This window comes from Triticum urartu, chromosome 1A (genome assembly GCF_056163025.1).
Source record: "Triticum urartu cultivar PI428250 chromosome 1A, HENAU_Tu73, whole genome shotgun sequence".
Lineage (NCBI taxonomy): Eukaryota > Viridiplantae > Streptophyta > Magnoliopsida > Poales > Poaceae > Triticum > Triticum urartu.
The window spans coordinates 350,344,485-350,369,426 of NC_141873.1; the positions used below are offsets into that span (position 1 = coordinate 350,344,485).

The window sequence follows — 24,942 nt, forward strand, 5'->3', positions numbered from 1 at the left end:
TGAAAGTGACTAGATGAAATTCCCATGTACCCTCAAGAACGCTTTTCTTATCATAAGAGACCGTTTTGGTGTGTCCTTTGCCTCAAAAGGATTGGGCTACCTTGTTGCACTTTTGCTACTATTATCATTACTTGCCCATTACAAATTATCTTGCTATCAAACTACTTTGTTACTTACAATTTCAGCACTTGCAGACAGTACCTTGCTGAAAACCACTTGTCATTTCCTTCGGCTCCTCGTTGGTTCGACACTCTTACTTATCGAAAAGAGATACAATTGATCCCATGTACTTGTGGGTTATCAGACGCCTGTTAGCTTTGAAGACTGTCATTCTTCCAGATAGCTAGGCATCAAGTTCCGACCACCCAAGAGTCATTGTGGTGTGGTGGTGAACAAGTCTGTGAAGGTTTTGGGATTCTACCTTGAAGACTTACCACGAGTGATTGGGCAAGGTATATGTGATCTTGGCTCAAGAGGAATACGGTGAGGACTTAGTGTCCTCCAATCTTAGCCGTCTCAACCAGACGTATGGTTGATACAACAACTAGAATTGGTCTACCAAATCATTGTGTCTTCACCGAGCCATCCTGGTTTCAAATTCCTCACCCTCACCTTAAATATATCCGCTAGCGAAGAATTTGTGATCTACTTTCTAAAGAACTTGAACTGAATACTTTCATCATGCTATTTTTAATTTCTTCAGTTCATCTTCCTCATTCTTGTATGCATGTATGATTGCATGTTCTTCACATGTATGTATCTTTTATGCAAGCTTTCTGTTTCTATGATGATCCAGTTCCCTCGTGTTTCCATTTATTCACTGTGATCTTCATCAAATTCTTTAGAGTTTGATGAATTTCTAAAAATCTCCCATTCACCCCCCTCTAGGAGTAAACTTGCGCTTCAATTGGTATGAGAGCAAGGTACTCCCTTATTCCATGTGATTTTGGTTTAACCACCTGGAGTTTTAGTTATGTCGACCGCAGGTATGATCAAGGTCTCCGCTGCATCCCCATCTTTGATGACACGGATTATCCCTACTCGAAGAACAAGATGCGCATGCATCTTGAGTCAATTGACAACGACGTCTAGTTTGTTGTTTGAGAACAAAATCTCCACTGTTGCTCCTAGCATCAATGTTGCTGATGTGAAGGGATTCAAGAAACTCAACTCTCAAGCAGAGAATATCATATGTGGGCATCTAAACAAAGGGCAATATGGCAGAGAGAGTGCATCAGAAACATCAAAGCTTATCAAGGATAGGCTTTCCAAGGTCAATAAAGGTGTGTCCATGCAACACGACTCATGAGTTAGCGTTCTTCGCAATCTCTTCAATCGCCTCAAGAGGCTTGACAATGAAAATGTTCAGCAAACCTTCGACCACCTCACCGATATATCCAATGAGCTTCAGGCTCTCGATGCTGCTGACATCATGATACATCTCAAATGTATCTACAATATTTGATTGTTCCATGCTATTGTATTATCAATATTGGATGTTTTATATGCAATTACAGACACTACAAAAAAAATACACTTCAGCGATGATACGTGTTTGTCACAGTAGGTAGCATTTTTTGTCATGCATGTACATCCATGAAAATTTTATGACAGAATCAAGATAGTCATACCTGTGCTGTCGTAGTAGTGTTCCATGAAATTACCAAAATTATCATCGGAAGTGTCCACTTCCATGAAAATAAATCACGCGTCATAGAAGTGCTTTCGTCAAGGGTGACCGACACATGGCATCCACCATAACGGAACACCGTTAAGCTATCGGGTCCGGTTTTGGATCCGATAACCCGTTAACAGCCCCGACCAATGGGGATTTTCCACGTGTAAAATCATCATTGGCTGGAGGAAACACGTGCCGGCTCACCTTTGGGACAGATCTCATCCACTCATTGGACCCAAGGCGCCTACGATATGTCGACACGTGGCATGGCCCAACAGAGGCCCATTCCCGTGAAAAGGTCGGCCCGTTTGACTTGGTCAAAAGGTGGCGGGCCGGCTCGCGAAAAGCCTGTTAACGACATGTTCGCATATAGCCCATTTACAACCCGCTAACTCACGGCCCGTTATGGCCTACCGGAATTAGGCCCAGTAGCGTCATTTGGGCCGTCCAATATGATTCCAGCCCGTTGTAACTTCCGGACCATGTATGGCCCATGACGTATTTCGGCCCATATGAGTCCCTTTGTAACTCTTGGCCCATTAACGACCCGTGGTGAAATCGGACCGTAATGAACAGTGTATCACTTTATACCCATTAGCGGCCCATTATTCCATTGGGTCGTTTCCTGCCCGTGTTAACTTTCGGCGTTCTCATGGCCCATTTATTCTTGGGCTCATTTCCAGCATTCAGTTACTTACGGCCCATTACTGTCCTTTTCTGCTTGTGGGCCAAATTCAGCCCGTGGATAAAGTCGGCCCGTTTGTGGCCCGTTAATCTGTTGGGCCATTTTCATAGCATCATCAAATACGGCCTATTGACGGCCCGTTATGGTCAGCCCATAAAACGTACGATTTCCACTCTAACCCATTTACGACCCCTTATACGGCTCGTACAAGGCCCATAAATGAGACGGCCCGTAGAAGGCCCATAGATGAGACGACCCATAGAAGGCCCATTAATCCGACGGCCCATAGAAGGCCCATGGATCCGACAGTCGATAGAAGGCTCATGGATCCGACAGCCCATAGAAGACCCACAGATCTGACGGCCATAGAAGGCCATGGATCGTCCGTCCCGTAGATGGCCCATGGATCGTACGACCTGTGGAGGGCCATGGTCAGTACAACGTTTGGGCGAGTTGGCCCCCGTTTGAACGATATAGCATATTCAAAGAATTATCCTACTCTATACTATCACCTCTAAAAAACATACACTATACAATAAAGAGACTAAGGCATAGAAACATAGAATAATCCTACACTATACAATAAATAAATTACAGCCGATTATACCCACTCGTCATCATGGTTCGGCACCAGCGATAATAAAGCATACACAAACAACAAATTACATACACTGGGCAAATACAACTCCTACATCATGGACGCGCATCAACATAACTTACCATTTGAACTATAATCTCTTCAGAAAATAGGATTGGCCGGATTTAGATAGCACAAATTTTAGCCTGCAAAATCTCCAATTCCTTCGTTGTTACCTCAGTGTCTTGTTTCATTTTTTGACTCATGTATCTAACACCTGCATGTCCAGTCTCAACTTGTTGATTGTACATTGAGAATCATGTACACGTTGTCTTGCCACCTCTAGTTGATGTCACTTCATCCTGAAATGTTTCTATAAGTACACATGAACATCAGCACATTCCAATTCCAATCCATAATCATTCGGTAACGGCCATGCCGCACTGCTCGTGGATCTTTGTGTTGATGTCACTTCATCCTGAAATGTTACAACAGTGAAGTGAGCAAGACAGGCTATTTTGTACATGGCAAAACAAGATTAACAATAATGTTACACGTCATGAAGCATAAGCAGGTGATATTTTAAAAATTATAAAAAAGGTAGTCTATGCAGCCTGCATACAGAAATTTCTCTTAGCTCACCAGGGGAGCATGATGTTGGGGCCCAATCCAAAACACAGACAATTTACAAATTTAGACAGCACATTGCGTAGAAGTAAGCAAGCAGTTGTCCGTTCGGTAGCTCAATTAAAGTCTTAGGGAGCATAATGAACAGCAAAGGGTTTCATAAAAACATACTATAGCAAGCAAAACTATGCAATCATTAGCCTAGTATAAACTAGATTGTGAGCCTCATGCAATAATAGTTGGTTAATAGACTTCAAAGCTTTAGGCACACTTCGGCAGAGTAATTAAATGGTAAGGCCTTTAATTATGTCAACTAATAGTTATACAAGTACCCAACATCAGGCATCATTCTTTGGGCATCTCATTAACTGAGGACAAATAAAGCAATTGAAAGAGCAAATTAACTATGCCTGAAACAAACAAGGAATTGAACTGTTGAGTTGGATACAGTGACTTACCTTAACATGTTGAAGAGGCTCAGCGCAACTCCTACTTCTCTTGCAAGGCTCCTTCCTAACATCTTGTACTTGGAAATCCTCAATCTTATCTTCATTGCACCCCCTCTGCAAGGTGACACAAACTAGTTACCCGTCTCCTTGGAAGATAAATATGCATACTTTCCAGTCTGTGAACACAAAAGGATGAGATTATAAAAAAACAACACCACATAATGAAACATGCCGCATCTCTTGCACTTGCACACAATGAAATGAGCATTTACTATGTCTGCACTATGTAAAAACTAGGCATACCTTCGAACTGGATCTCCAGGTACTCTTGGAGAGCCTACTTTAGTGTACAACCAAACCTTCATGTCACCTATGAGTTAGAAAAGGCCCCACTACAGCAGCCCTTAGTGTTTAAATCATTGACAAGCTCTATTAGAGTGTTAGGTCAAAAACAACAAGTAATCAAAGCAAACAGTCCTAGTATGGTTGGCTGATGCAAACAAGCAATTAAACAGATGTGTGAGCAAATCCTACATATCAAGAAAAGAAGCAAAGAAGGAGGCTTAAAGACCATCACTTGACTGACCAGATTTAAGGGGCATTTAAACATCATGTGCAACGTATGAACTAACATAAACATTGCATATTCCAGATTCTACAATGGAATGCACATGTATTAGGTTATGCCATGTATGATGATGCCTAAATGTACACTATAGTAGGCAGGAGTGATTCATCATTGCACGCACAATTGAATTGCAGGTTAAGGGCTAGTTCTATTCCGCCTTTCAAGGCTTATTATCAAAATAAGCCATAAAAGATTAAATAAGTCATTTTTGAGTTATGGGCTTGGGCTTAACTAATTTTTGGAGGGGGTGGGTGTTTCGGGTAGAACCTCACTAAAAATTGAAGGGAAGGGGAATAGTGAAATGACTCTGTTGTCTGCCTATATTGCACTCAAAATGCAACTGCTGACGCCCGCGTCACACCTCACCCTCAAGTAAAAACAAACATGCAATCTTTCATTGCCCTCCCCGCTTGCATCTCCTCTCCCCTTTCCCTCTACCCCGATCCCCTGCCTGCATCACTAGGGTTCCTCCAGCGAGCCGTCGCCACTGGTCCCATCTTGCCTGGTCCTCGACGATGCTCTGTCCAGCTAGGCTACATGGCCGGCGGGTAGGGGCAAATCTCCCTGGCTGCTCCTCCCTCTGGTGCCGCCCCTCATTCTCATGGTCTCCAGCAGCTGCTCCACTATGGTTCGTCCAACGCACTACTCCGGCAGGCACTGCACAACTACGGCTGATGCCACAGTACGGCAGAAGGCACCTTATTCCCCCTCCCACCTCCCAGGCCGTGGCCTTGAGGTGCTGTTGAAGGATGAGCGCATCCAATAAGGTGAGGATCTCCTCTGATTTTTTGCCAAATTTTAATTCTGATCCACTATATGATGAATTGCTATGAGCTGCTTCTTCTGCTGCTATATGATGCATTGCTATGAGCAGCTCCTGCTACTGCTATATGATGAATTGCTATGAGCTGCTGCTACTATATGATGAATTGTTATGAGCTGCTGCTACTATATGATGAATTGCTATGAGCTGCTGCTGCTATATGATGAGTTGCTATAAGCTGCTCCTGCTGCTGTTGTATGATGAATTGCTATGAGCTGCTCCTGCTGATGCTATATGATGAATTGCTATGAGCTGCTCCTGCTGCTGCTATATGATGAATTGCTATGAGCTGCTCCTGCTGCTGCTATATGATGAATTGCTATGAGTTGCTCCTGCTGCTGCTATATGATGAATTGCTACGAGCTGCTCCTCCTGCTGCTGCTATATGATGAATTACTATGAGCTGCTGCTAGTATATGATGAATTGCACACTGCTGCTGTTGTATGATGAGTTGTTATGAGCTGCTGCTACTGCTATATGATGGTTTTAGGTGGTGCTGCTATATGATAATAACCAACCACTTGGACCATCAAATTTCAATAAATAATTTTCTTAATTTAAATGTGGGTCATGCATTCTTCGTTTAAATTAGGCAATGGGATCTCTATGGAAAACAATGACCAAAGTAGATTGTGCCAAGTAGATGGTATCTTTGTATTTGCATTTTGAGCAAATAGTGATGGTCTGTTTTCCTATCATATTAATTACTGCATTGGGTTCAATTTTTGTTGTTTGCAAGTCAAATTAATTTTCATATGGGCAGAAAAATGAAAAAAAATATAATGCAATCTAGACTTTTCACTGATCATACCAAAGATAAGCTGAAAACGCAATGAAAAGAACTGGTTGGCTTATTACATGGAGCTTATATTCATAGTTGCTTATTTTCTTAGGATAACTTGTAATAACCATCCCTAAGAAACTTGGCTAATAGAACTGACATACAAATAACATGTCACGATGATTGCAATGGAGGAGTGACGTACCATAGCACACTGTATAGGCTCACCGCTGCCTCTCCTTTTTTGCGATGTTCCATGAAATTGCCACATACATCTTGTACTTTCTCATTGTGTAACCCTATCTGCAAGTTGACATGGCTAATTTCAGACATCTCTACATGATAATACATTGCATATCCCTTGCGCATATTTAAACCACCAATTAATGATTGTGTGCATAGCATAAACTAGCCATGACTCTGTGTGCTGGACTAGCAGGCACTCTAAGGGAGCCTAATGTAGTGCACTGGAATTCCTACATGCCACCTACGATTTTGTGTAATGTACTACCTCTGTTCCTAAATATATGTCTTTGTAGAGATTCCAGTATGGACCAGATACAGATGTATATAGATGCATTTTCGAGTGTAGATTCACTCATTTTGCTTCGTACGTAGCCTATAGTGGAATCTCTAGAAATACTTATATTTAGGAACGGAGGTACGAGGTAGTATCATGTATGACATCTACATATCTAATTTAGCAGCCAGTAGTATAAATCATTGTGTGCACAAAGGAATTACTGGTCGAAAATCCTAGCAAAGCACGCTGGCAGGCACAGAAAATACAAGAGAGAGAGAGATGCACTTACAAGATCATAGCAATGCCTCAGTCTAGGATCTTGGTTGGCCAAGCTGTTAGATCCAGAAGAAACATCATCCTTATAGTTTTTGCCATCTGCATAACAGGTAACAGCGACCTGTTAGTATATTTGAAGTACATCGGGCAGGTGATGCTGGACGGGTTTAAAGGTGAGAAGTACCTAGGCCGTGGCGGGTGCTTGGCCTCTTGCCAGACGGTGGGAATCAGGTTAGAAACATCAAGGGCGATGACGTTGCGCTGGCTGTCGGGATCCGGTAAGGAGATCTAGAACCATCAAGTAGGGTATTTGTGGAGCGGCTCCGGTAGGGTGGACTACGGTGTGGGCGAAGCGGATCTGTGGCCATGGACGAGGGCGTAGGTGAAGCTGCTTTGGTGGTTGGGTTAAGGATGGTGTCGACGATGCGGATCTGCGGCCATGGACGGGGCGTCAGAAGCTGCTCTGGTAGGTTGGATGAGGGTGCGAGGAAGCGGATCTGAGGCCATGGACTTGTGAGTTGGCAAAGCGGATCCGGTAGGGTTGATAGTGGTATAGGCGAAGCTACTCCGGTGGGGTTGACGATGGTGTCGGCGAAGCGGCTCCACTAGGGTTGAGGAAGGTGTCGGCGAAGAGGATCAGAGGCCGTCGATGGGGGCATCGGTGGGGTAGCTCCGGGGGGGTGTGGACGAAGCGTCTCCGGTGGGGAGTACAAATGAGCTGATGCAGATGCGCTGCGGTTGACGAGAGTACCGGTGAAGCAGATCCTACGCCGTGGACAAGGCCGGCACTAAATGGGCTGTGGTACAGTGGTGGATGAGCAGTCTACTTGTTTCTAGGGGAGGTGGGAAGGGTAGGTGCATCCGCAGAAGCAGATCTGGCGAGGTGGATGCCGCTAGTAGTGAATGGGCTCTGGTACGCCGGTGGATGAGCTGTCTAGGGTTTCGAGAGGGGAGGGGAGAAAGGCCGATGAAGTACGGATGGCGTGATGTAAGATGCTCTGGTGCTGTGGAGTTAGTCGTTTTTGTGGGAGGGGGAGAGGAAATGGGGGTGTCATGTAGTGGGGGGAACCGGAAGTTACCAAAGCAGCCCCGACCTATTATGTAGATGAGGGCGGTATTGTAACTGTTGATCTCTGTGCACCAAGGACAAAAGGGGAATTTCACATGCTAAATACTAAGGTGGTGGAAATTTTAGAAGGAGGCAGGAGATTTTGCCGCCCGCGGGATCGTTCGTATCCAGTTTCAACTAATTTTGCACCATGGTAGTGGGAAGGTCATGCGAGACTGTGTACACGGGGCATGCGTCAACAGTTAATAACTGGTGTGAAGTCCACCCCAGAAAAAAGACAATAACTCAGGATGATGCGTTGATAACTTGGACGTTCACACGAGCACGGCCAATCGTACGGGTGTAGTGGCGCGTTCACAAAAAAAGGATCAAACGCTCAGCCTATGTATTTCTCATGTAAACAGATAATTTAGTGCAATTGGTTATTCACTTTAAACATAATGCATTGACGTGTTAGTGTAGAGGCGCACAAAAAGAAATGGATATTGTAGTCCGCTAGTTAAAAGTGTTACCTCATATGATTACATAGCCTCGATTTCATAAATTGCGTACCTGTTGAATTCATATATGAATATTACATATATTACTTCATAATAGAACCTTAAATCATCCAAGACTAATGATTTTGAATGAAAGAGTAACAATGGTGCATGTACATGATAGCTACATTGGTTGTTTGAAGAAACATCACTGTAACTTTGGCATGCACAACTGAAAAGGTTTATTTAAATAGAAAAAAATGTGATACGTGAGTGTCCAATCTTTATAGCGTTGAATCGATATTGTACCTTTGGCCACGATACGAAGTAGATATTGATTTATGTTCAAGCGATGCACGTCCACAATCGCTAGATAGTGATACGTGAATGAATTGTGCAATCTCTCTCACACGCATACATATCTCATTTCACTGTGGGCATGGGAATCACACACGTGCACTTCGTGTATTTCTCTCCCTCCGTCAAGGTTAGAATTCGTCTTTCTACCCCGTCCTACAAGTCTCTCACACAGAAACACACACGCTCTCTCTGTCGAACATGCCCACCCCTTTAATTCCGCCCACCCACTGCCACTAATGTCTCAAAGTATAATAATGTCTCTCACACATATGCCTAAGGTTAAGTTGAGTTCTGGAACCATATGAATACATACAATGGGATTCCAGCAGAGCACCTTTTGTTTTGAGATTTCGCTCTCTCTCTCTTTCCCTCTCTCTCTCTCTCTCACACACACACACACGCTTGCATTTGCATGCACACCATTTTGTTTATCTTCATGATGCTTTAAGTATGCCTCGCACAAATGCTATCTACCTATCCCTTAATATAGCTAGATATGTGTCACACAAACTCCTTCTCCCTACTAGCAAGATGCCCATGTGTTGCATGGAACATCAAGATCATTTGTATGAGTAGTTTATCTTGTGGGAGAAAAGGATGGACGAGGGATGCCTTATTTGCAAATGCAGAGATGGGTGTGGGTATCTTTTTGCAAAATTGCCACAGTTTCCTTCCTATCCATCGGATATAAATCCGACGGCCTATATTGCAGGATGGCACGCACACCATCATCACCAACTCTGTTTTCTACTCCCTCCGTTCCTAAATATTTGTCTTTTTAGAGATTTCAACAAGTGACTACTGTCGGATCATGGGTTCCGGCAAAACCCTCAAGGTTCGAACACTGGGGTGCGCGCGAAGATCTCCCCCTACCGATCCACATCCTAGCTTTGCTAAGATCTTACGGGCTAACTCGACGAACTTGAAACATGAAGGACACAAGATTTATACTGGTTCGGGCCACCATTGTGGTGTAATACCCTACTCCGGTGTGTGGTGGTGGATTGCCACTCAGGCTAAGGATGAACAGTACAAGGGGAAGAACAGCCTCCTGATGGGAGGTGTTCTTGTGCTCGGTGAACTTGTGGTTGCTCTGGTCTCTCTTGATCCTACCGATCCCTCTTTCCCCCCCCCCTCTCTCTCTCCTCAGCTATGGTGGTGTCTAGTCCTATTTGTAGTGGTCCTGGTCCTCTCCCCAAATATTGAGCGGGAAGGGAGCCAACAACGGCCAATTCGAAAGGGGACAACTAGTACAGCTTACCCTGACAAAAGTGGTCTTCGCCTGCCAAAGGCTGTGGTGGTGACACCGTCTTGGGCACCACGGTGACCTCCGTCTTGCCATCCTGCTGGTCTTGGTCTCATTGCACCGATATGGAAACCTTTGCTTGACGCCTCGGTACTCCGCGTCTGTGTTTGTTCCCTTGGCATCAAAGAGGAAACAAGGACACTGTGCGCGCTGGCGCCCACCTGATCTCGATCATCATGGCTCACGTCATCGGAACCTCGCGAGGTTTGCCTGGCCTTGATCTCTCCGCCCCTCGCGAGCTAGCCTGGTGAGGCCGCTCCTGAGAAGGTCTTGTGTCGTCCGCCTTGCGAGGCTTGACCCCTCGCGAGGGTCTTGAGTCCTTGCTGGTGAAGATGGGCCGTACGGGCCCACTCGCGGAGCCACGTCGTGGGCCGCAGGCTGGCAAGTATGGGGACCCCCGTTCCTAGAATGCCGACAGTAGCCCTCGGGCCCAAGGCGCGCTCGGGCTTGGCTTCAAGGCGAAGCCAAAGGCCAAGTGCAGAGCGCCGCGGGGCCCCAATAGCCTGCGGCCTTGGTCGACGCATGGCGGTTGATTGGACGTGGGGTCTCCACTTCCCCACGCTGCCTCGGCAACTGCCTAACTTCCAAAAGGTTGGCGTAGACAACGCTTGCCTTCATTGCTTCCTTTCGCCTTGCTCAGATCCTCTTTCTTGCACCCTGCCTCTGAAATTTCCAGATATACTCCCATCCTTCCCGCACTGGTGACCAATGGCGCCCCGGAGGGTCAAGCCCGCCTCGTCGCCGGCTTGGTACGAGCTGGCTCTCGACGCGCCCAACGTTTCGGAGAAGAACCTCGCCGCCACGCGTTTGCTGACGGCGGGGGAAAGCAACAAGAAGGGGAAGACTGGACTCCGGGCCGGCTCCGACGTGCCTGAGCCCGAGGGAAGCACCTTCTACCCCTTCTTCACGAGCAGCATCGCCGCCGGGCTGGTTCCCCCCTTTCTCCGACTTCTTTTACGAGGTCCTTGATCACTTCGGACTGCAGGCACTGCATCTTCATCCCAACTCTATCCTTCTCTTGTCAATCTTTGCCTACTAGTGCGAGGCATACCTTTGCGTGATGTCGTCCGTGGCCCTTCTGCACCACTTCTTCTTCTTCCGCGCCAAGGAGGGCCACACCTCCGGGTGTGTCAATTTCATCGCGGCCGGCAAGGACAACTCGACCTCGAAGAGGGGGAAGAAAGCCGATGGCTTCCGGAGCAAGTGGGTCATGATGGATGCTAAACGCATCCACCCACGTTTGACGCTGCCGACGGAGAGGCCCCAGTCCGACAAGGGGTGGTCCTGCACGAAGCTCACCGACGAGCGGGCGACGTTGGTGCTGGAGCAGATGAAGTCGACCTGAAGCCGGGCAACATGAAGGCGGCGAAGATTATGGGGGCCATGCTGCTGAGGGAATCCCTGATGCTGTGTGTGGCCCTGCTTCAAGCCTGCATGCGCCCCTTGTGGGAGCTTTGGGACGAAGAGGACAAGGTTCGCTTTAGCTCGAAGGCCTTGTCCGGCGAGGAGCTGGCCGCGGCTCTTCGCCTCCTGGTTGGGGACGACCAGGAGTATACGCCGAATGTCTTCACTCCCTTGTTCCGCCACAAGGATGGGGTGCTGGTCGTGGCCTCCAGGACGACCTTTGACGGGCGCGGACTGGTGCCGCCGGTGCTCACCGGGCCCCCCGCGGTGCCGACGCCGGTGGAGCTGTCCTCTGGTGAGTCCCACGGGGAGGAAGAAGAGGAGGAGGAAGACTCGGAGGTGACCCCCGAAGGGACGGGGGAGACCTCCCCCTTGAGTAAAGCTGACATCCTCCACGCCTTTCCTGACGACGACGAGGCCGGCGAGCATCTGGAGAGGGGAGAGCCGCCCGTCGTCCCGATGAGGGACCGATCGGTGTTGATCTCCCGAGACGTTGCTTCTGTTCTGACGCCGCCTGGAGCCACTTCTGGCCCAACCGCCGCTCCTGCTTCTGCTTCCGGAGCTGGCGCGCCAGTGCCTCGGGTTACGAAGCTCTCCGGCTTCAAGCTCACCAAGCGGAGGGTGGACAATGCTGCTGTGGACCAGTAAGTGCTTGAGCTTCATGTTGTTCTTGCTTATACTGCTGCCTCTTGACGTTCGTCCTTGGTTTTGCTGTTGGTGCTTGCTTCCGACTCTTTTTCCTTGTTGTGCGACCAGGCTGACGCCTGTGGTGAAGAGAAGGAGGGAGAGCGAGGTGGTGCTGCTTGAATCCGGGTTGCCTCCTACAACCGCGCTCCTCTCCATGAGCAAAGGTGGGGATGGTGTTCATACTTCTCCAGCCCGATCATCCTCACGAGGCCGGGTGGAGCATCCTCGGGAGGAGTCAGCCCCCGAAGCGCCACTGACTCAGGAGGTGCCAGCGTCCGGCTCGGATGCTGAGGTCCAAGAGGCTCAGGAGCTTCCTGCCTCTCAGGCCATGGTGACGATGCCTCTTACTCCTTCCGCGCCATTACTCCCAGGATATTCTGCCTGCTCTGCTGTCTTGGAGCGTGCCCTTTCAGAGATGACTCAGTTGCGGGAAGATCTCCTGGGCGCGGATCCGCGCCTGGTAGCCGGGCACCTGGAGCTAGCCTCCGGCTGACTTCAGTCTGACGCGGCAGTCCGAGCGGCGCTGAGCCAGGCCGCGACGACCTCCGAGAAGGAGAAGCGGGCCATCGCTCAAGCTGCGGCCGATCGCAAGGCGGCGCTGAAGGACGCCGAAGCCGCCCACGACCGCTGCCGGGCGCTAGAAGACGAGCTGAAGAGTTTGCGTGATGAGCACGCAGCAGAAGCTCGCGGCCGCCAGGCGAAGGAGGAGGAGATCAGAGCCCGGCAGGACGCCATCAAGAACCGCGACGCCGAGATGGGGGAGTTGGCAAAGGCGCAGGCCACCGAACGCAGCTGGCTGGAGGAGCTGGAGCGGAAGGTGGAGGCGAAGGGGGTTGATCTTAACGCCAAGGCGAAGGTTCTGGCCGAGGACCGCGCGGCCTTCGCGCTTCTGGAGAAGAGGTCTTGCGGGGCCCTGAAGTCGCTCTATGAGAAGGGCTTGGAGAAGCCGTTGGCCACTAATGAGGACGGCCCCACTCAGTTGCTTCTCTACTTGGTCGATGCGCTTGAGGAAGTCGTGCGTGGCATCGGCCCCATGGCAGAGGCAGAGGCTCGCGTCCTTTCTTCAGCCGCACTGACGCGCGTCTTCAGCCACCTCCATCTTTGCAATCCTGCCGCCCGCCTTGACGAACTGCTGGAGCCTGTGGACGAGGGCGTTGTGCGGCTGCCGCCACAGCCGTGAAGGGTCAGGTGGAAGCCCTGCTGGAGAAGTTCGACGCCTTCGCCCCCGCTCCTTTGACCGGTGGTGCATGTGAAGGCGACGCCACCCAGGAGGGGGCACCTCTTGCAGGTGCCGGTGGCATCGAGGGATGACTAGCTTGCGGCTTCTTTCCTGTTGAAACTCCTGCAACATGTACCGTGCCTCGCGGAGGCGTTTAAACTTGTGTTTGGTATTCGGAGAACAATATGTCTTGTAATATTTGCTTTGAGATTTTGTGATTTTCTTCCTACTTGCTTTATGTTCTACATCGGCAGAGCCCGGCCCCGCGCATACCTTAGCTTCCGTTGGACTGGCCGGAGACCAGGCCGGACCCAAGGACTGAGGGGCTACGTGACCAGTTAGGCTCCTGAGTCGCGATGCTCAGGAGTCCCCCTTGACGCAAAACAGCTTGTAGAAAGGAGATGCAATGGTTGGTCATGTGTTCTACGTCGACAGGGCCCGACCCCGCGCATACCTCAACCGCCGTTGGGCCGACCGGAGACCAGGACGGACCAAGGAGTGAGGGGCTACATGGTCAGTTAGGCTCATGAGTCGCGATGATCATGAGTCCCCCTTGACGTTCAAACGACCTTCATACCTTAGCTCCGCTTGGGAGGGCGTGCGACGACCAGGTCCGAGGGACCTGGCGGGGTGGCGTACGCTTGGACGTGACCCAAGCGCAGCCCCCGTGCCCAGCCCCCTCGCGCGGCTCTCCGAAGGGAGGCATTGTGTTGAGGCCAGACACCTAGCCCGGAGGCTCCCTGAGGTTGATACGGCCGTGAGGCCGCCCTCGGTTGTTTATCACCAGGACGGACCATGGCGCTTCCGCACTTGCACGGGCATATCCGCTCCTCGACAGTGTCGACTGCCAGCGTGGAGCATGGTGCTTCCACTGGTATGTGGGAGGGGACTCCCTACTGCGGAGAGCCCCCAGGGCTTGTACAGCCCCGCCCCTGACACGTGGCTTGCACGGTAGGGCTAGATGAGGTGTGTCTGGGCACTCGTGAGCCAGCGCAGGACTCACGAGGCCCTACCTCAAGGCGGGTTACGCCTGGTCTTGATTCTTGTTCGCTGTCTTAGTCCTGCGAGGTGGCCAGGCAACCTGCGACGAACGAATCTCCTGAGGTTATCACGTGAGAAAGCCAAGCACCAACGGCCCCAGGAGGTGACGTGAACGGGGCCGGCCTACCAGACAGAGCTCGGCCACTGGATTTATCGACACTGCAGGGATGGGCCCGAGCACAGATGCCGTGCCTAACCCTCTAACGCAAAGGGTCCTGAAGAAAGATGACCGGCGCGCAGCTCCCGCGATGGGTGACAATCAAGCAGGTGATAGTCATAGATAGATTAAGCATCAAAGGCAAACTAGCTCAGTTAAATGCATAAACGATACGCGCCACTGGGTCCGTCCCGAGCGGCTTGGGGATGATGCAGCCCGAGGGGTGCCCCCAGCAAGGTAAGCTAAAAACATAAACAAGAAAGGGATACACACCACAGGGATGGATCCACGCGGCGTAGGAATGATGCAGCCCTGGGGGCACTCCCAGCTAAACGAAATTGGAAAATGTCACCTGGTTCTGTTGTTGAAGGGGTGTTGAGGCAGCTGAAGGTATGCATCAAAGGGGTTGCTCCTCACAAGCTACCGGGGCCCTGAGCCTCGGGAGGCTCTGGGGGTCCAGGCGGTTCCTTGAGGACCATCTCCATCTCCACCAGGATTGCATGATGCCTGGCCTCCTGACCCGCCATGATGCTCCGCAGGTTGCGCTGGAAAGCAGCGGCCACGCTCGGCAGGCCAAACGGCATGCGAACATAGCTGCGAGGTGGACCTTCGCAGCGCCCAACAAGGCCAGAAGCGCTCCTGAGATGCGGCTCTGTTGAGCCCTGGGATGTTGATGCAGATGCGTAGCTCACCACCCTCGTCTGGGTGGGGAGCAGCGCCAGGTGGGCGGCGGTCGCCGCGTATTGCTCTTGCTTCCTGAAGCTCTTGAGATACCTTGGTGATGAACTCCTGAGCGCCGGGCATTCCTTGCCCAGTGTCCTCCCGAAGGGGACGTGCCGTGAAACATGCCTCCAAGTGGTGCCCGAGCGCTTCCCTCGTGATTTTGGCAAGGTCTAAGGCCCTCCAGAAGAGAGCCCCCGAGCCCTGCCCGAGGAGGGCGCCAGGCGCGCCTTCCTATGCGATTGAGGGAGACGCCCCAGGTGCGGGCGCTGATCCTGATGAGGTGCCACTTCCGGTGCTGCCCTCCTGAGGTCTATCACGGAGTTGCTGCTTCTTCTTCTTGAGGATGACCTCCGAAGGGTACCTAGCTGCATTGTGGCCGGGGTCTTCGATTGACGCTGCTTGGAAGGCACGCTTGAGGGAGCACACGTCATCTCTTTCTTCGCAGGGGACTGTGATGATCCCGCCGCTTCTTGGCATCTTGACGACCTTGTAGTGGTGGTGCGTCATGGCCATGAACTTGGCCAGGGCTGGATACTCGAGGATGGCATTGTATGGCAGACGAATGTGGGCAACGTCGAAGTCGATGAGCTCGGTGCGGTAGTTGTTGCATTGTCCGACGGTGACTGGGAGGCAGACCTGACTGATCGGCATGGTGGAGCCGTCGGTCACTCCTGAGAAAGGCTTGGTGGGCTGAAGCTGATCATACAACACTTGGAGGTTGTCGAACGTCTCGACGGACAGGATGTTGAGCCCTGCGCCACCGTCGATGAGGGTCTTGGTGACTTGCACGTTGCTGATGACGGGTGAACAAAGCATCGGGAGGACACCGGCGGTGGCCGCGCACTTGAGCTGACGTGCCGAGCTGAATGTGATGGCGCACTAAGACCACCTGAGCGGGCGCGTGGCCTCGAGCTTGGGGAGGACTGCGTTCACCTCGCGAGCAAACTTCTTGAAGATACGCTATGAGGATGGGGCTTGAGCTTCGCCCAAGATGCAGGCGATAGCACGCGGCTCTTGGAAGCCCCCAGCCCCCTCGTCTTGGTGGTGGTCGTTGTTCCTTCTTGGTGGTGGTGGTAGAGGAGGGAGACCGACGTGGCCCTGAGGATGATCCTCATGAGGCTGATCCCTCCAGGCGCCTTCGCGAGGCTGATCCTGCCAGTGGTCCTCACGAGGCCGGTCGCGCCACTGCTGGCGCGGGCCACGGTTATCCCAGCGTCCGCCACCATGTCCTCCTCCTCGGCCGTAGCAGGTTATGGAAGGCGCAGAATAGTCGCTGGTGTTGTGGCTATGTAGGTTATCCCATCGTCCGCCACCACGTCCTCCTCCTCACGAATGGCTCTGAGATCTTGACAGTCCCTGGTGTTGTGGCTATGCAGGTTATGGAAGGCACAGAACAGTCGGCTGCTCTTGGATGAGTCGGGCTGGTCCCTGCCGCGCTTTGTGTCCGGCTCCGCCGCGAGCACGGCTGCTCCCTTGCGCTTCACGTCTTTGGCCTTGGCTTTCTTCTCCTCTGGGTCCGTAGCTGGGAGCTCGAGGAGGGAGAGGCGCCCCTCCTCAGCTCTTGTGCACTAGGTCGCCAGGTTGAATAGCTCTAGAGACATGCACAACTCCTCGTGGATGGCGAGCTCCTCCTTCATCTTGACGTCGCTGACGCCATCGGAGAACATGGAGATGATAGCCTCGTCCGTCACGTTGGAGGTCTTGAGACGAACATTGTTGAAGCGCCGGATGTACTTCTGGAGGGTCTCTCCTGGTTGTAGCTTGACGCGCCGTAGGTCACCCGCAGCCGGTGGGCGGTTGCTAGTGCCTTGGAAGTTGGCGACGAAATGGTCGCGCATCTCGTCCCAGGAGGAGATCGAGCCTGGAGGCAGATTCAGGAGCCAGGAGTGGGCACCATCCTTGAGAGCCATGGGAAACTAGTTCGCCATGACTTTCTCGTCACTGCTGGCTGCCTCGATGCTCAGCTCGTAGAGCTACAGGAACTCCGCGGGGTTGGCGGTGCCGTCATAGCGAGGAGGCAGATCCGGCTTGAACTTGCCCAGCCAAGCGACGCTACGCAACTCTGGAGTGAAGGCGTGGTAGCCTTCCGTGGTCACCGAGACTCTGCACTGGTGGAGAACTTGTCCTTGATGAGGTCCGCGCACCACCGCCGCAGCGGCACGTGGTCTTGCCACGGTGGCGCAAGGAGCGCGGGGGCATTTTCTCGCGGTCGAGGGACTTCTTGGCAACCTCTTTCTTCTTGCGCGGGCGCCGGACGCGGCAGGTCGCGTCGTGGGGTCGCGTGCCTAGGCGCCAAGACTCCATCTTGGGGCATAGGTGGTGGGGGCGCTCCAAGGGCCATGCCGCCCGCGGCTGGCGGAGGGCGAGGCGGTGAGAGGGACGGCGCAGGGGAGCCCCCTACGACGCTGACAAGCTCGGCGATGAGGTCAAGCCAGTCCTCGTAGAGGTCGTCGACTGGGCGGTAGCACAGGAGCTCGTGTGCCATGCACAGAGCAGCCTGCGCGTCCATGGGAGGACGATGAGCGTGGGATGACGAGCCGGCCAGGGTCAGCGATGGAGTGGCGGTGCGGCCGTCCCGCCGCACCGAGTGGTGCAGCGAGGATGCTTGCTGCTTGTTCCCCGCTGGGCCGGTGGCGGCATTGGCGGTAGGCGACAGGGAACGACGGGGCGGCCCGCCGACGGGAGCCGTCTGAGCGATACGGGCGGCGAGGGCAGCCCGGCGCTCAGCGCGAGCGCGGCGAGCGTCCGCCATGGAGACGATGGAGCAATGGGACGCGGAGCGACATAATGGAAGCTTTGGCGCACCCCTACCTGGCGCGCCAAATGTCGGATCACGGGTTCCGACAAAACCCTCAAGGTTCAAACACTAGGGTGCGTGCGAAGATCTCCCCCTACCGATCCACGTCCTAGCTTTTCTAAGATCTTATAGGCTAACTCGACGAACTCGAAACACAAAGGACACAAGATTTATATTGGTTCGGGCCACTGTTGTGGTGTAATACCCTACTCCAGTGTGTGGTGGTGGATTGCCTCTCGGGCTGAGGATGAACAGTACAAGGGGAAAACAGCCTCCTGAGGGGAGGTGTTCTTGTGCTCGATGAACTTGTGGTTGCTATGGTCTCTCTTGATCTTACTGATCTGTAAACACCCACAATGCGGCTATATCTCCCACGTGTCGGGGCACGACTTAGAGGCATAGCCGCATGGTAGGCTTGTCGCAAGAGGGGTAATCTTCACATATCCCATGTACTGAATAAGAAAGGGATAAACAGTTGGCTTACAATCGCCACTTCACATAAATACAATTTAAACATACATCACCCAGAATACAACCATGGTCCGACTACGGAACCAAAATAAAAGAAGACAACCCCAAATGCATGATCCCCGATCGTCCCAACTGGGCTCCACTACTGATCAACAGGAAACGAAATAAAACAACGATCAAGATCTTCATCGAGCTCCCACTTGAGCTCGGTTGTGTCACCCGCACTGGTATCATCGACACCTGCAACTGTTTGGAAGTATCTGTGAGTCACGAGGACTCAGCAATCTCACACCCACGAGATCAAAACTATTTAAGCTTATGGGTAGGATAGGGTAATAAGGTGGAGTTGCAGCAAGCACTAAGCAAATATGGTGGCTAACATACGCAAAAGATAGCGAGAAGAGAAGAAGTGTACGGTCGTGGAGCGAGAAATGATCAAGAAGTGATCCTGAAACTACTTACGTTCAAGCATAACACAAGAACCGTGTTCACTTCCCGGACTCCGCCGGAAATAGACCATCACGGCTACACACGCGGTTGATGCATTTTAATTAAGTTGAGTGTCAAGTTCTCTACAACCGGACATTAACAAATTCCCATCTGCCACATAACCGCGGGCACGACTTTCGAAAGTTTAAACCCTGCAGGGGTGTCCCAACATAGCCCATCACAAGCTCTCACGGTCAACGAAGGATATTCCTTCTCCCAGGAAGACCCGATCAGACTCAGAATCCCGGTTACAAGACATTTCGACAATGGTAAAACAAGACCAGCAAAGCCGCCAGATGTGCCGACAATCCCGATAGGAGCTGCACATATCTCGTTCTCAGGGCAACACCGGATAGGTCAAGCTACGAGTAAAACCAGCCATCGAGTTGCCCCAAGGTGGCCCCGCAGGCTGCCCGGTTCGGACCAACACTTCGACAAGCACTGGCCCGGGGGGTTAAAATAAAGATGACCCTCAGGAGCGCGACTCCCAAGGGAAAAGTAGGTGGTGGTGAGGCAAACGGTAAAACCAAGGTTGGGCTTGCTGGAGGAGTTTTATTCAAAGCAAACTGTCAAGGGGTTCCCATAACACCCAACCGCGTAAGGGACACAAAAGCAAGGAACATAACACCGGTATGACGGAAACTAGGGCGGAAAGAGTGGAACAAAACACCAGGCATAAGGCCGAGCCTTCCACCCTTTACCAAGTATATAGATGCATTAAAGTAAATAAGAGATATTGTGATATCCCAACATATCCATGTTCCAACATGGAACAAACTTCAGCTTCACCCGCAACTAACAACGCTATAAGAGGGGTTGAGCAAAAACGGTAACATAGCCAAACAACGGTTTGCTAGGAAAGGTGGGTTAGACGCTTGACATGGCAATATGGGAGGCATGATAAACAAGTGGTAATTAGCGCGACATAGCGATAGAACGAACAACTAGCAAGCAAAGATAGAAGTGATTTCGAGGGTATGGTCATCTTGCCTAAGATCCCGCAAGGAAGAAGAACGAGTCCATGAAGAAGACAAACGGACGTAGTCAAACGAATCCTCACAAACGCGACGTTATCGGAACTAACCCAAAGAAGCAACACCGGAAAGAAGTAAACAACATGGTAAACAACCATCACATAAACATGGCATGATGCATAATCAAGTATGATGCATGTCCGGTTTAATGAGGCATGGCATGGCAAAGTGCAACAAACAACACTACAAATTAAGTGGCATTCAATATACAACGAGTTGCATATTGCCGGAACACCACATTTGATTATTTAGTTCGATCTCGTTTATGTACCCAACAATATGAAATGTTGATTAACATGGCAAGGGGTGAAGCACAACAAAACTACCTATGTAGGCAAGTTTAAATGAGGCCGGAAACAACGAAGAACAATTCCGGTAAATCCGCATATGCAAATTATGGATTTGGTACTGTTCTTCCCTAAACCATATTTTAGAGTTGTTAAACATGCAATATGAGTGCACCAAGTTAAACTAGGCATTTTTCTACCCCATTTACATATAAAGTTTATTAAGTTTGGAGCTACGGTTATTAAGTTATGAATTAAAGCATTTTAACATATTATTAGAGCAAATTTAATCAAACAGCATTTTAAATATTTTAAACATGCATGAAAGTTGGATATTATGAATCTAGATGCAATTCTAAGCATTTTTCATATTTGAAGTTTTTACAAATGATGCATGGTTATATAGTTATTAAATGCATGGACTTGAAGGGCTTTTCTGCAAAACAGTAGTCTCTGGATAATTAGGAAAATCATAGATCTGTAAAAAAACATATGTGGGCCGAATCTGGAACATGGCCGAACAGAGAGGAGGCTGTGGGGAGCTCACCCTGGGCTGAGGCCCACAACGAAGAGGATAGGGGCGCGCTGGGCCTTGGGGAGGCGCTAGCCTCACGCGTGCGCGCTCGGCTTAGCGAGGAGGAAGACGCGGTCAACGAACGAAGCGTTCGTCTTCTCCTAACGAACAGGAGGCGGTCGAGGCAGGGGGCCGCAGAGGTGGAGGTCGCAGGCGCAGGAGGACTTCGGCAGCGAGTGGAGCTTGGCACGGCGGCGACCGAGGCGACGCCCTTGGCTCCAGCGGGTGGTAAGGACGACGCAGCGGCGATGCGGTCAACGCGCGGCGCGGGCGAATGGGCGCCTCGTCCTCTGCTCGTCAGGAAGCAGAGCAGCGGCGGCGTCTTGGCGTGGCTGCAGGCGACGCAGCGGATCCAGGAGGAAGGCGCGATGCAGGGTCAGCGGAGGCGCTGGAAGCGGTGGGTCTGGCCGTGGCCTTCGCGAGCGGCCGACACGGGCGTCAAGGAGCGGCTGCAGAGGGGCTCCAGGAAGGACATGGCGGCGGACGAAGGCACGGCTCCGAGCGGTGGAGGTAGCAGGCCGGCGGCGGGTGACGAACTTGAGGCGCTCGGGCGCCATGGCTGCTCCAACTCCCTGCAGCAACCAGAGAGAGATGAGAGACCGGAGGGAGAGAGAGACAGAAGGAGAAGGAGATGGCAGGGCGCGAAGGAAGCAGGGATCCAGGCGCTCGGGACTGCTGCTGATGGGTGGAGAAGCTCTCCCGCTCGAGGGGCGACGAGGAGGCCTCTGGTAGCCGGTGACGCCTCCGACGGCGGTTGGCTTGACGACCAGCAGAGAGCTCGGGTGCTGGTGCGCGAGCAGAGGAGCTCGGTGGGATGCGGGCACGAGGAGAAGGAGGCTGCGACACGAGGCTCGGCGAGGGGTGTATCGGAAAGGAGGCTGGTTGGGGAGAAGGAGCTCGGGTTCAACGGGATCGAGGAGGGAAGGATTTGGTTGGCTGGTGCGTGAAAAGGAGGAGGGGATGGATCCCAAGAGATATTTGGTGGAGTGGTGGCGGCGGCTGGCTAGGAGGATGGGACAAGACCCCTGGGATCTAGGGTTGGACCTGATATTTATAGTAGATGGAAACAGTTTAGTGCGATTAGGTCCCTTCGATCGTAATCGGACGGACGGGAAAGAAAAGGTTAGGTAGCCCAAATAAGAAAAAAGGAGATGTTCCATAGACGTTTGGGGATGATCCGGACCCAACGGTAACGATAGTCCGGTTTGGGTTCGCGGAAGTTTCGGACACAGGCGAGGGGGTGTGACAAAAGGCCACGGAGGCAAGGTGGGGGTTAGGAGGGGCTTCGGAGCCTCCGATCGCGATCGATGGATCCGATCGACAGAGGGAATAGGTGGGCCTACATGGGCTGGTTGCGACAGTATAGAAGGTCGAGGGCTGCGGAAGAGAAGAGAGAGAGAGACTCGGTAGTAGTTTCCGGAGACCGAAAACGTCCGACGATTTGACCGACTATATTGTCGCTATAGTTATCCGTTGGGGCGTCAAACGGACCCCGAATGCGATGAAACTTGGCAGGCGGCCTATATACACTATAACAACACCGCGTGCCAACTTTTAACCCATTCCGAGAACATTTTCTGGCCACTTATAAAAATAATATTTCGGACATGCCGCGGGCGTGTGCGAGTGTGGTTGGGCTCAGAACGAACAACGGATGGAACTGGGGGAACTCAGATGAATGTAAGTTTTGAAAACATGCAGATGCAATGCGGATGATGACATGACAAGATGCAACACGCAAGCAAATGACAAGACAACAAAAGCGAATAACTGGAAGACACTTGGCGCATCGGTCTCGGGGTGTCACATGATCCCTCTTCCCCCCTCTCTCTCTCCTCAGCTATGGTGGTGGCTAGTCCTATTTGTAGTGGCCCTGGTCCTCTCCCCAAATATTGAGCGGGAAGGGAGCCAACAACGGCCAATTCGAAAGGGGACAACTAGTACAGCTTATCCTGACAAAAGTGGTCTTCGCCTGCCAAAGGCTCTGGTGGTGACGCCGTCTTGGGCTCCACGGTGACCTCCGTCTAGCCGTCCTGCTGGTCTTGGTCTCGTTGCACTGATATGGAAACCTTTGCTTGACGCCTCGGTACTCCGCGCCCGCGTTTGTTCCCTTGGCATCAAAGAGGAAATAAGGACACTGTGCGCGCTGGCGCCCGCCTGACACGCTCGCCTGATCTCGATCTTCATGGCTCACGTCATCGGAACCTCGCGAGGTTTGCCTGACCTTGATCTCTCCGCCCCTCACGAGCCAGCCTGGTGAGGCCGCTCCTGAGGAGGTCTTGTATCGTCCGCCTCGCGAGGCTTGACCCCTCGCAAGGGTCTTGAGTCCTTGCTGGTGAAGATGGGCCGTACGGGCCCACTCACAGAGCCACGCCGTGGGCCGCAGGCAGGCAAGTCTGGGGACCTCCGTTCCCAGAACGCCGACAACTACATATGGAGCAAAATGAGTGAATCTACACTCTAAAATATGTCTACATACACATCCGTATGTGGTAGTCCATTTGAAATCTAAAAAAGACAAATACTCCCTCCGTTCCTAAATATAAGACCTTTTAGAGATTCTACTATAAACTACATACAGATGTATATAGACATACTTTAGAGTGTAGATTCACTCATTTTGCTCCGTATATAGAATATAGTGGAATCCCTAAAAGGTCTTATATTTGGGAACGGAGGGAGTATTTAGGAACGGATGGAGTATAAGAGTAGACATGGAGATATATCTCCAACATGGTCTACAATGAAAGTGTGCTGGACTGGTTAGCGCCGGATGCTCGCAACGCGATGACATGAGTTAGAATTCTGTCTTTAACTATAGATTTTTATATTATATATTACTTATTTAATACTCCCTCCGTCCCGAAATTCTTGTCTTAGATTAGTCTAGATACGGATGTATCTAATACTAAAACGTGACTTGATACATCTGTATTTAGACAAATTTAAGACAATAATTTTGGGACGGAGGGAGTATATACTTCTTTCACTAGTGTACTGACAGTGGAACCCAAAGAGTACTTAGAATACAAGATTACGAATGGACTTGTTTCTTTTTAACTTTCTGTACGAAGCCGTAGCCACCCTGCAAGTCACGTGTACACTATACATGCAATTAACTTTTTATAGAGGGACAATCATACATGCAATTAACTCAAATGAATTGGATGTCACTCTATTATTTCCAGCATAAGAGCATCTCCAACGGCAGCCGGCAAATTTCCTCCTGCTTCCTTCCGCGGAGGATGACATCAAACGCCAGCGGCATACATTTTCACAACTCTAACCAACGAGATGAAATTCGTGCAAACACGGACTGATTTCATATAAGCATGAAGGATTTCATATAAAAAAGCCAGATCTTCATATAAACATGATGGATTTCATTACATTTACATGAACTAAGCGGTGCCAATCCGGCTCTCTTGGTATAATTAATACTCCCTCCGTCCGGAAATACTTGTCCTAGAAATGGATGTATCTAGACTTATTTTAGTTATAGATACATACAATTTATCCATTCTTAGAACCAATATTTCCCGCCAGCTGGAGAGGGAGTACATAATCTAAATGGCCACCCGCGGACCCCTTTTTCTTCCTCATGTCCGGCAGACACTTGTGGCGTTGACGAAGGTCCTCGGAAGAAACGAAGCAGCAAAGAAACCACCTGAATGCGCAGTCGTCACCTCGGCGGTGGCCTTCATGGGACCCAAGTGGCGGCGGCCTCCCGTGTTCTACTTCTCTTTGATGATGGCAGCGGACACGGAGAAGCTGGTCACCGACTCGCCGCTCTCCAG

General features: G+C 51.2%; 1 long non-coding RNA gene across 1 annotated transcript; it reads right to left on the reverse strand.

Moving 5' to 3' along the window:
- Positions 1-2,967: 2,967 nt before the first annotated feature.
- Positions 2,968-22,165, reverse strand: LOC147991184 (uncharacterized). Its single transcript, XR_015602304.1, has 6 exons — positions 21,119-22,165; positions 7,233-8,669; positions 7,062-7,147; positions 4,320-6,552; positions 4,026-4,192; positions 2,968-3,418 (listed from the first exon to the last, which is right to left on the reverse strand). It is a non-coding gene; the product is annotated as an uncharacterized LOC147991184 (long non-coding RNA).
- Between the last annotated feature and the right edge of the window lie 2,777 nt (positions 22,166-24,942).